General features: G+C 45.3%; 1 long non-coding RNA gene across 1 annotated transcript in view; it reads left to right on the forward strand.

Moving 5' to 3' along the window:
• Positions 1-5: 5 nt before the first annotated feature.
• The window catches only part of LOC127004248 (uncharacterized), a 132,008-nt gene continuing 118,655 nt past the window's right edge, over positions 6-13,358 (forward strand). Inside the window, exons 1-2 of the long non-coding RNA XR_007757709.1 lie at positions 6-1,663; positions 7,395-7,453. This is a non-coding gene — a long non-coding RNA (uncharacterized LOC127004248). The remainder of the gene's footprint in view (positions 1,664-7,394; positions 7,454-13,358) is intronic.

A 13,358-nucleotide genomic window follows, 5' to 3' on the forward strand; every position in this document is an offset into this window, starting at 1 on the left:
CTATAGCATTCCATTTTACAGGTTGGTTCGGTTCGATAAAGCATGTGTTAGTCTGTACTGTGCAGGAAGTCAGCTTAATGGGTGTGTTTGTCTGTAGACCTCATTTATCAATATAATGAAAGAGTGCATTTTTGTATGTAAAATTTAACTATATATACAGAAACACTCCCGCCCCTGCCACAAATGTTCTGCTCGACACGGGGCTGCTGCCGCTTCCCTGCCAGCCTCCCTGCCCGCTTCCCTGCTCGCCTCCCTGCCCGCCTCGCCCACCGCTGCACAATCGCACTCATCTTTACTGGTGTTTTTTATTAAGTTTTCCTGAGCAGCCCGCGCTCCTTTTTTCTCGGTCTGCTGCTGTATATGAATGAGGCGCGCCGCCCCTTATCTGCCCCGGATACAACAAAGAACCGCGATATCTGCGACGCTTGTCTTCAAATTAAACGTTGCCTGCCGTGAGTGCCGGCTGTTGTGTGTGTTCGGGGAGGGGGGGCGGGAGGATGGCGTCTGGATCTTTAATAAACTTGAAATATACGATTGCGTGTGTGTATATGTGCGTGCTTGAAGGCTCTGGTTCTCTTATCTATGTAAATACAACTGTGTGTGTGCGCACGCGCTCAATGCAACTGTGGACCTTTAACTTAGTGCGTGCAATTGTTGCACTGAATTCCAACGAAGACAAAAAAGAAAAAAAGTAATATAAAAGGAAAACTCGCACCCAAGACTTCCAAGATAGCAGTGAGGTGTAAATACCAAGGACTAATCGCCGTGATCGGTCCGCGGTGGTGTGGGAGTCCAGACTTTGGTTTTAGTATAGTCTTAATTCTTCATATGTAATTGCTGCTCTGAACTCCGCGAAAAAGAAACTAGATAAACCAGGCAGTAAGGAAGCCGGTCTGATAAGAGTCAGTTAATCCTTGTTCTTTCTTGTTCATCTGTAATTGCCGGGAGTGAAGGAGCTTAAGGAAAGACTTGATAAAACGAGAAGCAATGAACACCTTTTTTCGATAAGAATTTTACGTCCGCTACCTGAATGGAATTGGTGAGTGCATGTATGATACGGCAGCCAATTTTGGTGATAGTTTATACCGTAGCGGAGAGAGAGAGAGAGAGAGAGAGAGAGAGAGAGAGAGAGAGAGAGCGCGTCTACACCCCCCACCCTCAACCCCCCAACTCCCAAACTAGCACTCTCGCCCTCCCCCTAGCCTCGCCCGGGGCCATACCTCCATCACTTTACCTCACACTCCTCCATTACGATTTCCAAGTCATCCCTTCATCCATAACTACATACATCCTTTCTCCATCCATCAATTCCTCTATTCTTTTATTGTACTAGGTCTTCTTGTATTCTAACCTTAACAGCAAAGAAGGAATAGAGGTGGGGTGGAAGGGTTGGGTGGAGGGTAGCGGGGGTGGAGGGGGGGTTTCTTGCTTTCCCAGATGTGTGTTTGGTGGGGGTGGGGGGTGGTAGGTTGAGAGGAGAGGTGGAAGTGCAGGATATCAGCACCGGAAGTTTACTTATTTGGTTTCAAGCTATTCACAGCGACGAGTGAGACGGAGGAAGAGTCTGCGTGAAGTGGCGGAGCTCCCGGCGTTGGGGTGACGGGTTTGATCTCCCCGGTGCTTGGTAGGAGGTGGTGTTCTCCCCGACCCACGATGCCGACAGGTACTTATATTAACTGTACATATTGGTTTGTCATTTTAGTCTCTGCTTTTATTATCTTTATCCTGTGAGGTTTTTTTTTTTTTTTTTTACAGCAGAGAAGTCGGTTCAAGGGCATAAAAAAATAGGTAACAAATGTGAAAAGAAAGCCCGCTACTCACTGCTCCTATAAAGAGTTGAAGGAGTGGCCGAAAGATTCATTTACCATTGTTTGCAGTAACATCATTTTATCAACCATTTGTCATCATTACATTGCCTCTCCCTCCCTAATCTCAGCGTTCCCCCTTATCTCACTCACCCTCCTATTGCCTGTCTCCTCTTTCCTCTCTGCGTTCTCCTTTATCCCTCTCTACCCTCTCTCCTCTGTCAGCCTTTTTCCTTATCTCCCTCTTCCTCCCTCTGACTCTCTCCCTCCCTCCCACACACGACCTTGGGGCCCCGAGCGACACCTGTTTCCTTATCCTCCTCAAGCCGTCACAATTATGTCGCCCAGGTGACAGATGCCCCCCCTCCCTCCACCTCCGCCGCCTCCCCCAGTAATTGTGACGTCAGGTGACCGCCACGCCACCTGTCACCCCGCACCTAACGTCCTTTTGTCACTCCTCCCCTGCGTCCTTTTTTTTGTGTGGTTCCTTCTGCGTCACGTCTGTCTGTCTGTCTGTTGTGTCTCGTTCTGTCGCTTGTCATTCGTCGTCTCCCGTCTCTTTCTGTCCCTACACCTGCGTCTCCGCCTGTCACTTCTGCTGTCAGTTGTAATTATGTTTTGTTGCGCCTCTTGTGTCTGTCTGTCTCTCCCTTTACGCCTTCCGTTACCTCGGCCTTTATGTTACTTATTCCCGCTCGCCTCCTTCACTCGTGCGGTTCTCCACTTTTGTCTCACCGTCCGTTGCTTCTGTATGATCACTCCGGTTTTTTTTTTCGTTATTTCAGCGTTGCCTCTTATCATAACGCTTATCCTCTGCAACCTACGGTGTGACACCACAACTACTAGTTTTGTATATCATCATCGGACTATTTTAGATTTTATACATTATTTTCACATGTTTAGAGGAGAAAGAGGGCACCGCAGGAGTAAGGTGAAGAGGAGAGGTTGCAAGCGTTATCTATGCACTGCGACTAAAAGGAGACGCAATAAAATAGATAACATAAAACGGGTTAATGTCTAGTCTTCATCAGCTTCACTCCGAATTGCTAGGTCTCGCCATTCACAGCCACACGGGTTATAATTATAAAAATTGATTAAGTCTTACACAATATTTAAAACAGTCCCTAATGGGAGGTCCTCGCCCCCTCCCGACCGTCCCACCTACTACGGGGGGGGGCGCTCGCTCCCATCTCCCCCGTCCTACATTTTAGTGAGCGAGTAAAAATCGCGCAGTAGGGAGTAATTTGCGACAGAACCGGTACTAAGAAATGTTAAAGAGGACGTTGGGACCTTTCAGAAGGAAATACTAGTGCTGACCACCTGATTGAAGTCGGTGAAAGACTGAAGTAACACTAAAATGGGGTGGGGGGAAGACTATCATGTTAAAAGTAGAGAGAAGATGAAGGAGCGAGAAAGGATGGGAGAGCATGAAATAGGAAGATAGGGGGGGATGGAGAGAAAGGGGGATAGACGAAGGGTGGGTGGGTGGTACAAGAATGAGGTAGATATGGAGAGAGGGAGAGAAGCCTGAATGGATGACTGACAGCAAGGCACAGGACACATAGCGGGCGCCGTGCAAACACCACACGGGGGCCGGGTGTCGCGGAGTACCCCGGGTCGCCCTGTAATGCCTCGCGCCCGCCGATGGTCACGCCGCCTTGTTGACTCCTGCGTCGGGTCTCTGCGGGGATAAAAAGACCCCTAAAAGGTAAAAACCCGAGGCCACAATGCTCTAGGGGATTACATGACGCAGTGGGATTCCGGTACTGTTCGCGGGTGACACTGAGAGAGAGAGAGAGAGAGAGAGAGAGAGAGAGAGAGAGAGAGAGAGGAGAATGTCTTGTGCCTTCCTGTCAGTCTTCTATCCATTCTTTCCTCCCCCCCTCGCTCTCCTTCCCTCCCTCGCTCTCCCTATTCTCCTCTCTTCCCACTCTTCCTCTTTTCCTCCTTTCTCTCACTCCCTCACTATTCTCTTACCCTTCCTCTTTCTCTCCTTACTTTCCTCTTTCTTACCCTCCTCCTACCTTTCTCTCCCTCCCTCCCTTTTATCTTACTCTCCCACCCATTCTCCCTCCCTCCTCTTCTCTCCCTACTTTCCTCTTTCCTCCCTTCTTCTCTCCCTCAATTTTATCCATCCACACACTTTCTTTTTTCCCTCCTCGCGTAAAACCCTCTATTCTTTTACTCCCTCCCTCCTCCTCTCTTACCTCTTCCCTCCTTCCCTCCCTTCCTCCCAACTCTCCCTTCCTCCCTTTATCTCTCCCTGCGGCCGTGTTTACATATGTTGCTTATAAAAAAACTTTTCTTCCTTTTGTGGTGTTGGTCGGCCTGTCCCTACTTGGAGCGGTGAATGCTGGGGGTGGTGAGGGTGGCGGTGGTGGTGGTGGTGGTGCGTCAGCTGGTGGAGAGCGGTGGAGTGGTGGGAAGGCTCGAGGGGATGGAGGGATTGGCTGGGAGATTGTGTCAGGTGGAGAGGTGGAGTGGATGGAGGAAGTCGAGAGGTTGAAATCTTAACGAGGGAGAGAAAAGCAGGTGTAGGAATGGAGAGGATTGTGGAGTGACTGAGTGAAACGCGTGATGGGGAGATGATATTGTATGGTGTGGAAGCTATCGTATCAGGTGGAGTTAAGCGAGCAAGTCGAGAGGTTGAAATCTAACGAGGGAGAGAAAAGCGGATGTATATAATATGAACGGAGAGGATTGTGGAGTTGTTCGTGGAGTGAGGGAGTGAAATGCGAGATGGAGAGAGGATGTTGGATGCTGTGGAAGTGGTCGTGCCAGAAAGATGGAGATGGAGAGCGAGATAGACATATATATAGAGAGAAACAGTAGAGGAAAAAGGGAAATTAAAAAAAGGCAATGGAGATGATATGGATGATACAAAATAAATAAGATAGAGGTGGAGATGAAGGAGGAGGAGGGAGGCTGAAGTGGAGGAAAAAGACATCGATATAGGAATAGAAATGGAGAAGAGGAGAACAGAATAGTGGAAAAGTGAGGAGTAGGGAAGTTGACGGAGATTGAAATGGATATATGCAAAATTAATACGGGGAAGTGGAGAGGCAGGAGCTGGGGGAAGTGGTAAAGACGTGTGTGGAAGAAGTGAAGTGGATGAGGGAGATGAGGTGGTGAGGGATTAGCTGTGTGTGTGTGTGTGTGTGTGTGTGTGTGTGTGTGTGTGTGTGTGTGTGTGTGATCTGCCCACGTAGGCTGCCGGGATGTTGTAATGAAAGGATACGGATGTTGGGATTTCAAGTGTGTGTGTGTGTGTGTGTGTGTGTGAGAGAGAGAGAGAGAGAGAGAGAGAGAGAGAGAGAGAGAGAGAGAGAGAGAGAGAGAACAAAACAAAGAAAAAAAACCGATGAAAATACGTATAGTGTTTAACATGTTCGCTCCGGTGTGTGTGTGTGTGTATGTGTGTACGTGATCATGCGCAGGTAGTGTTTTCCCTTATGGCGGGCGACAAAACACGTGTATCAATTATCCTTTACGAGAACATCGGACGCATGGAGGTTCAGGAACACAAGAACACATATTGGATTAGCACTTGCTTGTATACGTTGATTTGCTTGTTTTTTCCTATTGATAACAAGATGAGGAGGAGGAGGAGGAGGAGGAGGAGGTATAATGTTGGTTTATTCTTTGTGGAAATTCCGTGTAATGTCATCAGTTCTGTATTTCCCTCTTTCTCTCCTCCTCCTCCTCCTCCTCCTCCTCCTCGACCGCAAGGCTAGCTAACACCTGTTCCTTTTTATTACACACACACTAACAAACGTACGCTCTCTCTCTCTCTCTCTCTCTCTCTCGCTGGTAATGAGAAGAACAACAACAGATCTCTCTCCACTTCCCTCCACCTCCCTCCCTCCCTTACTTCCTTCCCCCCTTTTTTCTCTCCACCAAGTTTTATCTTATCCCTCTTCCCTTTCCCTCCTCCACCTTTCCTCCCTTCCTTTTCCTCCACCTTTCCCTTCCACTTCTCTCTATTCCCTCATATCTCTATCTCACTTTTTCTCTTTCTCCCTCTCTTTACTTCTCGTTTCCTCCTTCCTCACTTTCCTCCATTCCTTTACCTCCATCTTTTCTCTTGTTTCCACTCCTTTTCTCTCTCTCTACCTCTCCACCCTCATCTGTCCTTCTCCGTCCCTACCTCTCCATCCATCTCTCCATACCTCCACTTTCCTCCTCTCCACTATTCCTCCTCCTCCTCCCTTTCTCTCCCTTTATCCCCCTGCACTTATCTCTCCTCCTCCTCCTCCTCCTCCTCTTTGCCGGACGAGACTGTGTAATGGGAAATGACACGCCTTGGGCTATATACCAACTCTCTCTCTCTCTCTCTCTCTCTCTCTCTCTCTCTCTCTCTCTCTCTCTCTCTCTCTCTCTCTCATGGCCTTCCTATGTTTGTTTTTCCCTTCCTGTGTTTTAATTCGACTTCCTTGCAGGGTTGACTAAAAGGTTTGGGAATTGACTCTTGTTTTTGTTGTTGTTGCTGTTGTTATTCTTGTTGCTGTTGTTCTTGTTGTTGTTGTTGGTGGTGGTGGTGGTGTTGGTGGTGGTGCTTATATATTTTTTGTCTGGGTTATTTCTTTGTGATATTTTTGTTTGTTTTTTGTTTTAAAGTTGTTTTTTAACTTTCTTTTTAGTTTTATCATTAATATTAAATCCCTGTTGGTCTGTCTGTCCATCTGTTTGTATGTCTGGCTGTCTGTTTGTCTCACGGGCTTCGTTTCTTTCTTTGTCTGTCTGTCTGTCTGTCTGTCTGTCTGTCTTTCCGTCCCTTCTCTTCCCTTCCCTTCCTTCCCTCCTCTCTCTTCTCTCTCTCTCTCTCTCTCTCTCTCTCTCTCTCTCTCTCTCTCTCTCTCTCTCTCTCTCTCTCTCCTTATCAGCCACTAATTACTGTTTGTCCCCATCTTTCCCTTCCTCCTAATTATACTTGTTCTTACATAATTATCTCCCTGCTGCTTTGATAATTACTTGCTGCTTCTGATGTTTTTTTTTCGTTGATTGTCGTTTATGATAGTCCGTTAATGTATGTAAGTTTCTTTTTTCTTCGTTTTTAATACCCTTTTTCTTATGCTCTGGGTGCCTTTTATTTTCTTTGCTCTTTATTTCTTTTTATTTATGGCGGGTGTGGCTGCGGTGAGAAGTAAGCACTCCCTGTATTATAATTCGCATGTTTATATTTTTCTTTATATTCTTCTTTCACTGGTAACTTCCATCCCTGTCTTTCCTCTATTAAATTTTGTCCTTTCCCTCTCTTTCAGTATTTGGCTCTAAGGAGACGGCTTGGTTGGTGTGGCTTAGGTGTGAACAAAACACTCCCTCCTATTAGATATGTCTGCATGATTATATTCTTCTTTCACTATTAACTTCCATGCCTTTCTTTCCTCTATTAAACACTATCCTTTCCTTCCCTTCAGTATTCGGCGCTAAGGAACAACAGACGATGGAGACGGCCGGGTTGGTGTTGCTTAGGTGTGAACAAAACACACTCTTCTATTAGATATGTCCGCATGATTATATCCTTCTTTCACTATTAACTTCCATGCCTTTCTTTCCTCTATTAAACACTATCCTTTCCTTCCCTTTCAGTCTTCGGCGCTAAGGAACAACAGGCTACGTAGACGGCCGGGCGGGAAGGTGTGGCCTCGGTGAGTACAAAACACTCCCTCGTATTCTCCTCTTTTTCTCTTATCTCGCCCGCCTATAATTTATCCATTTGCCATTTATCGCCCGACTCATCTATTAATTGCAGCCTCCGTCACCTCGTTTAATTTATTCACAATCTGTTTATCTTCCAAGTTACCTGTTAAGTATAGAGTGCCGTCTCGCGCTTGCTTGCCCGCTCGCCTCTTACTCTCTTAGCATAATTTATCTTTTTGTTTTTGTATATATATAATTTTTTTTTGTGTGTGTGCGTGCGCTAAATATAAAGAGTTAGCCCGTATTTTTTTAGCCTTTCTGTAGCGGGTACTTAATGCTGTTTATCTTTTTATTTTGTTATATATATTAAAAGTTTTTATATTTCGATTTTGTATTGTTCCTTATTTTTGCTGTTTTCCTCATTATATTATATTTGTTATTTATTTATTTTTTAGATGAGTTGTTTTTTTCCTTATGTATATTTTAGCATTATATTTCTATTTCGATTTTTTTAGTTCCTTTTTTATATTTTCCTCGTTTCATCGTATTTATCATGTATTTATTTTTTAGACGAGTTGATTTTCCTCCTATTCTTTACATTATAGAAGATATCTGTTTCATTTCCTTGCATTTTCCTATCTGTGCATTTTCCTATTTTTTTTCCAATCGTATCTATCCTCTCCGGCATTATCCTATCTATTCCAATGTTCATTCTGTGTGGCGATAACTATTTGTGGTAAGTACAAAGCGCTATGCTGTATTTATTTATTTATTTTTATAACTACATCGGCATTTACCTATTTATATACTTCATCTGGTCCCGTCTTCGTATAATTCATCCATTTTATCTTGTATCGTCTACATCATGTGTTGATTTTCACACGTATTTTTTTCCTTACCGCGAGCGTACATTATTAAATTTTCCATATTCCTCCACAATTATCCGTGTACATCCTCACGCCTTTTATGCCACGTTAATTTTCTATGCTGTTTAGTCTAATGCAATATCCGTCTACCTTTTCGATTATATTTAAAGTTATTTCCCATCTGCTGTCATACGTTGTTCCTTTATTCATATACACTCACAAGTATCTATTCACATCCCAGCCTTTATCCCACGTTTATATCAGCTGTTTAGTCTAATGTAATGTTTATTTTTTTCATTATTTTCACAAAGTTATTCTTCTGGTTGTATAAGTTCTCCCTTTGCTTTCATTTGCCTCCACAATTATCTAGTGCATCCCCACACACCATTTATGCCACGTAAGTTATAGGAGCTGTTTAGTCTAATGTAATATCCATCCAATTTTTCGTTTATTTTCAAGGTTATCCTCCTTCTCCTGGCAATAAGTTCTCCATTTTTTTCCCATTTTCCTACAGAATTATCTATGTACTTGTCACGTGTATTATCGAAGCTGTTAGTCTAACGTTATATCCATCAACTTTGTCTATTATCTTCTCTAACTTATTTCCCTTCTGCTGGTACAAGTTCTCCCTTCCCCCCCTTTTTTCATCTACTGCCACGATTGTCTATGTAAATCCCGCCCTATTATCGGAACTCTTAGTCTAATGTAGTATCCATCAACTAATATCCGTCAACTCTTTCTATTATCTTCACTAACTTATTCCCCTTCCGCTGGCATACGTGCACCCCTTTTTTCTGCACCTCCCGCCACAATTATCCATTATACTTCACCTTCTTCTGCCCGGCGAGGTGTGAGTTAACCGCACATCGCAATCATTTTAGACACCTCCTTCCCGCCCGCTCGCTCGTTCGCTTGGGTTGGGTTGGCAGCGAGCAAGTGTGTGTGTGTGTATATATTTTAGTTTCTTTTTTCGTGGTTTTTGTTTACAAGAGTGGCGGGCGGGGAGTTAGTGGACGCGGATGGAGAGATAAGCGTCCAATGAGTATGTTCCCGCGCCAAGATTACCCGAGCGAGGCGAGAACGAGATAGATTGAGATTACGCTGGAATTTCTTAAGTACGGTGCTGATCGTTATTATAGTACAGCTAGATCGGGGGATGGGGAGAGAGAGAGAGAGAGAGAGAGAGAGAGAGAGAGAGAGAGAGAGAGACTATTAACTTGACTGATTGCGACATTTTTTTTTTTTACTTTTTCTTTTTCTGTTCTTCCTTCTCTTCACTTCTCTTCTCACATCTCCCCTTCTCTCCCCTCCCTTTCCTCCCTCTCTTCTCTCCTCCCACCCTTTTCTCCTCCCATCTTTCCTCCTTACTTCTTTCTCTTTCCTCAATCTATTCATATATTTTCTCTCCTTTCCTTCTCATTTTCAAATCAAATCAAGAATGAAACACACACACACACACACACACACACACACACACACACACACACACACACACACACACACACACACACACACACATGCCATTTTTTCCCTGTTTGCTGCGCTGATAAAAAGGAGGTTTATTGTGGCGGGTCGTGGCGCGTCTGGCGGGCTGCTCGCTATGAATCAAGGCGGCGAGGAAGAGGAGGAGGAGGAGGAGGAGGAGGGTAGAGAAGGTAGAAAAGAAGGAGGGACAGTTGGAAGAAGATCAAGGGTAAAGAAGTAAGGAGGGAAAGAGGAGGAGGACGAGGACGTAGAGATGAAAGAGGAAGATGAGGAGGGTGAGGAAGAGTAGGAGGATGAGGGTGATGAGGAGGAAAAGAGCAAGAAGAAGGGTAGAGAGGGAAGAAGAGGATTAGGGTGAGGATGAGGATGAGGAGGAAAACAAGAAGAACAAGAAGAGAAGGAAGAAGAGGAGGAACAAACGTGGAGGAGGTGGAGTTAAAGAGGACAAGAGGAGGAGGAGGAGGAGGGATAGTAAGGGGAGGATGAAGACTTGAGTTCGTATATATTATGGTTGATAGTGTGTATGTGTGTGTGTGTGTGTGTGTGTGTGTGTGTGTGTGTACCCGTGGAGGTGTTCAGATAATGCTGCGCGGCGAACCAGGTGAAGTTTGTCGCCATTTGTCTGGAGAGAGAGAGAGAGAGAGAGAGAGAGAGAGAGAGAGAGAGAGAGAGAGAGAGAGAGAGAGAGAGAGAGAGAGAGAGAGAGAGTAAACAAACAACAATAAAAGGCCTAAGACACTATTTTTCCCACGACCTTCACTCTCAAGGTCTTTCTTTTCTGTTATTTCCTTTTTCTTTTTTCCATCAATTAATTCCCGTGACTGTGATTTTATTTCCCGGAAGCCTCGGAGGAACGGAAAGGACGGGAAGGTGAGGTGATTGTGTGCTTACCTTCCCTCCGCCCACGTGTGTGTGTATATGTGTAATTCACCTTAACCTGATCATGTGCTGGACTCGTAAGGACCCGCTAGTATTCTCCCTGTATAAGCTTGTAGTGCAGGTGACGGATCTTTGGGTACAGCTGAAACCCATGTGTGTGTGTGTGTGTGTGTGTGTGTGTGTGTGTATTAAAAGTGAAAAGAGAAAAACAGTATAGAAGTTGCCGTTGTGTGTTTAATATGGTTTTAACTGACGTATCTTAGTAAGGGAGAGCTTGGAATGCGACCGTAATCCTGGGAGTGAATGTGGGAGACAGACGTAGAGGATGGACAGGGAACGAGCCGGGTTGAGGAGTGACAGCGACGAGAGGATGGGTAGAGGGAGTGATGGGTGCCCAGTTGGGGGTTAGAGCGGGAAGCAAGGAGGAAGGGCGTAGTGTGGGAGTGAGTATTGGACTAAGTATTGAGTCTTGGTAGAAATTTAGTGGTGAGAGATAGTGAATATGGGAGTGCAGGGAGATGTAGGGAGTGAGTATTGCGTCTTGGTAGGAAGGTGGTAAGGTAGACAGTGAGGAAGGGAGGGCTGTAGTGAGGAAGGGAGGTGAGTGAGGGAGCGAGTGAGTGGGTATTGGTCTTGGGTATTGAGTGTCTTGGCCAGCGGTGGGCGAGTGTGTGCTCGGCCGACCCTTGACGAAGAGGAGAGGTGGTGGTGGTGGTGCTGCATGGCTGTATCGTGTTACGTGGTGGTGGTGGTCGTGGTAGTAGTGGTGGTGTGTGGTCTTTGATAACTGGATCACCATCACCACCACCAATACTACGACTACTACTACCACTACTATTACTAGCACCACTACCATAAGTCCATTACGGCCTGATTTCCTAGCTAGGCCAGTCAAGAAGCTGCAGAGCTGTGGGCTCGGGTGGTGTCTAGCTGCCCTCTGCTCCCCCGCCGACACCCTCATGTATGCTCAGAAAATATTCACATTTCTTGACTTAGCCTGACTGTTACACAACAACTGCAACTTTTGTTTACATCACGGGATTGAGCAGTGAATGTACGACTACACGTTTGTCAAAAGTCGATAAGTAAGGAAAAAAAACCAAAAAAAAAAAACCGGTGAGTAGAAGGAAGTGAATACATTCAATCATTTTATATCACTTATAATCACTTCCATATTATTATATTTGGAACAGTTCTTTAATCCGGTTTAAATTGCGGTGGTCAAATCAGATTTTATATAAAGTACGACAAAATGGAAGCCAAGAAAGGCTTTGTGTGTGCGTAACCATCGGTGTCCGCGGCAGAGGCGGCGAGCGTGGTGGGAGGGTGGGAACAATACACGTTGCCAGTTTGGTAAAATGTTACTCAAAGTTTAATTATGCCGTGATACTTCTGGAACAGGAAATCATAACGTGAACAGACACTCTACAGTTTAGTGACTCGGAATAACGTGAACTAAGTATCACTTTCATGTCAGGTTGACGGGACTGAATTGACAGCTGATCTGCGCCGCGTTGAGTCAGTTACAGAATATAAGGAGAAAATGATGTTGAGAGAGAGAGAGAGAGAGAGAGGGGAAAAACTATCATCTTACGTCATTATATTACTTAATTCTTAATAATCAAGAACACACACACACACACACACACACACACACACACACACACACACACACACACACACACACACACACACACACCAACCTTGAGGGGGCCGAGTCGCCTTGGCTGGGTGGCTCATTCTTGCCTTATATGGAGAAGGAAGCTGGGAGGAGGAGGAGGAGGAGGAGGAGGGTCGAGGTGTGGGCGGAGAGGTGAGGGGAAAAAGGGGTGGAGAAATTTCAAGGTAGTGGGCGGTAGGAGGAGCTGAAGAAGGGGAGGATGAGGAGGAAGAGGAGAAGGAGGAGGAGGAGGAGAGAGAAAAAAAATCAAGGTGAGAAGGAATTAAAAAAAAACGAAAGAAAATGGAAGACGAGAAGGAGGAGGAGGAGGAGGAGGAGCAGAAGAAAAAAAGGAGGAAGGAAGAGGAGGAAGAGAAGGAAAGATGAAAAAAGATGACGAGGATGAAAAAAATGCACATTGGATCAGAAAACCCCCCACAATACATAAGAGTCTGAAAAGGAGGGAAAGAGGGAAGAAGGAGGAGAAGAAAGAGGAGGAGGAGGAGGAGGAGGAAGAGGAGGAAATATGAAGGACGCCGATGATGAAAAAAAATATGCACAAAAAAAAAACAGGAAAACGCAAAGGAAGGAGAACTGGAGAGAGAGGAGGAAGAAGAAAAAGGAGGAGGAGAAGGAGGAAGAAGAAACAGGAGGAGGTGTAGGAAAGCGAAGTGTTTAATATGTTGAAGGAAGAAGAAAAAGGAGGAGGAGAAGGAGGAAGAAGAAACAGGAGGAGGTTTAGGAAAGCGGAGTGTTTAATATGTTGAAGGAAGAAGGAAAATGAAGGAGGAGGAGAAGGAGGACGAAGAAGCAACAGGAGGAGAAGAAGGAGGAGGAGGAGGAGGAGGAGGTGTAGGAAATTGAAGTGTATAATATGTTGAGGTTAGCGATATTTTAAGGCCGGGGAAGGAAGGGAGGATGGACGATCAATTTTTGGGGTTGGCCGAGAAAGGTTAGGAGGAAATAATTAAGGTGAAGTCAAGATTAAGTAAGGGTAGGGGAAGCGGCGGCAGGTGTGTGAAG

The sequence above is a fragment of the Eriocheir sinensis genome, chromosome 27, assembly GCF_024679095.1.
Source record: "Eriocheir sinensis breed Jianghai 21 chromosome 27, ASM2467909v1, whole genome shotgun sequence".
Lineage (NCBI taxonomy): Eukaryota > Metazoa > Arthropoda > Malacostraca > Decapoda > Varunidae > Eriocheir > Eriocheir sinensis.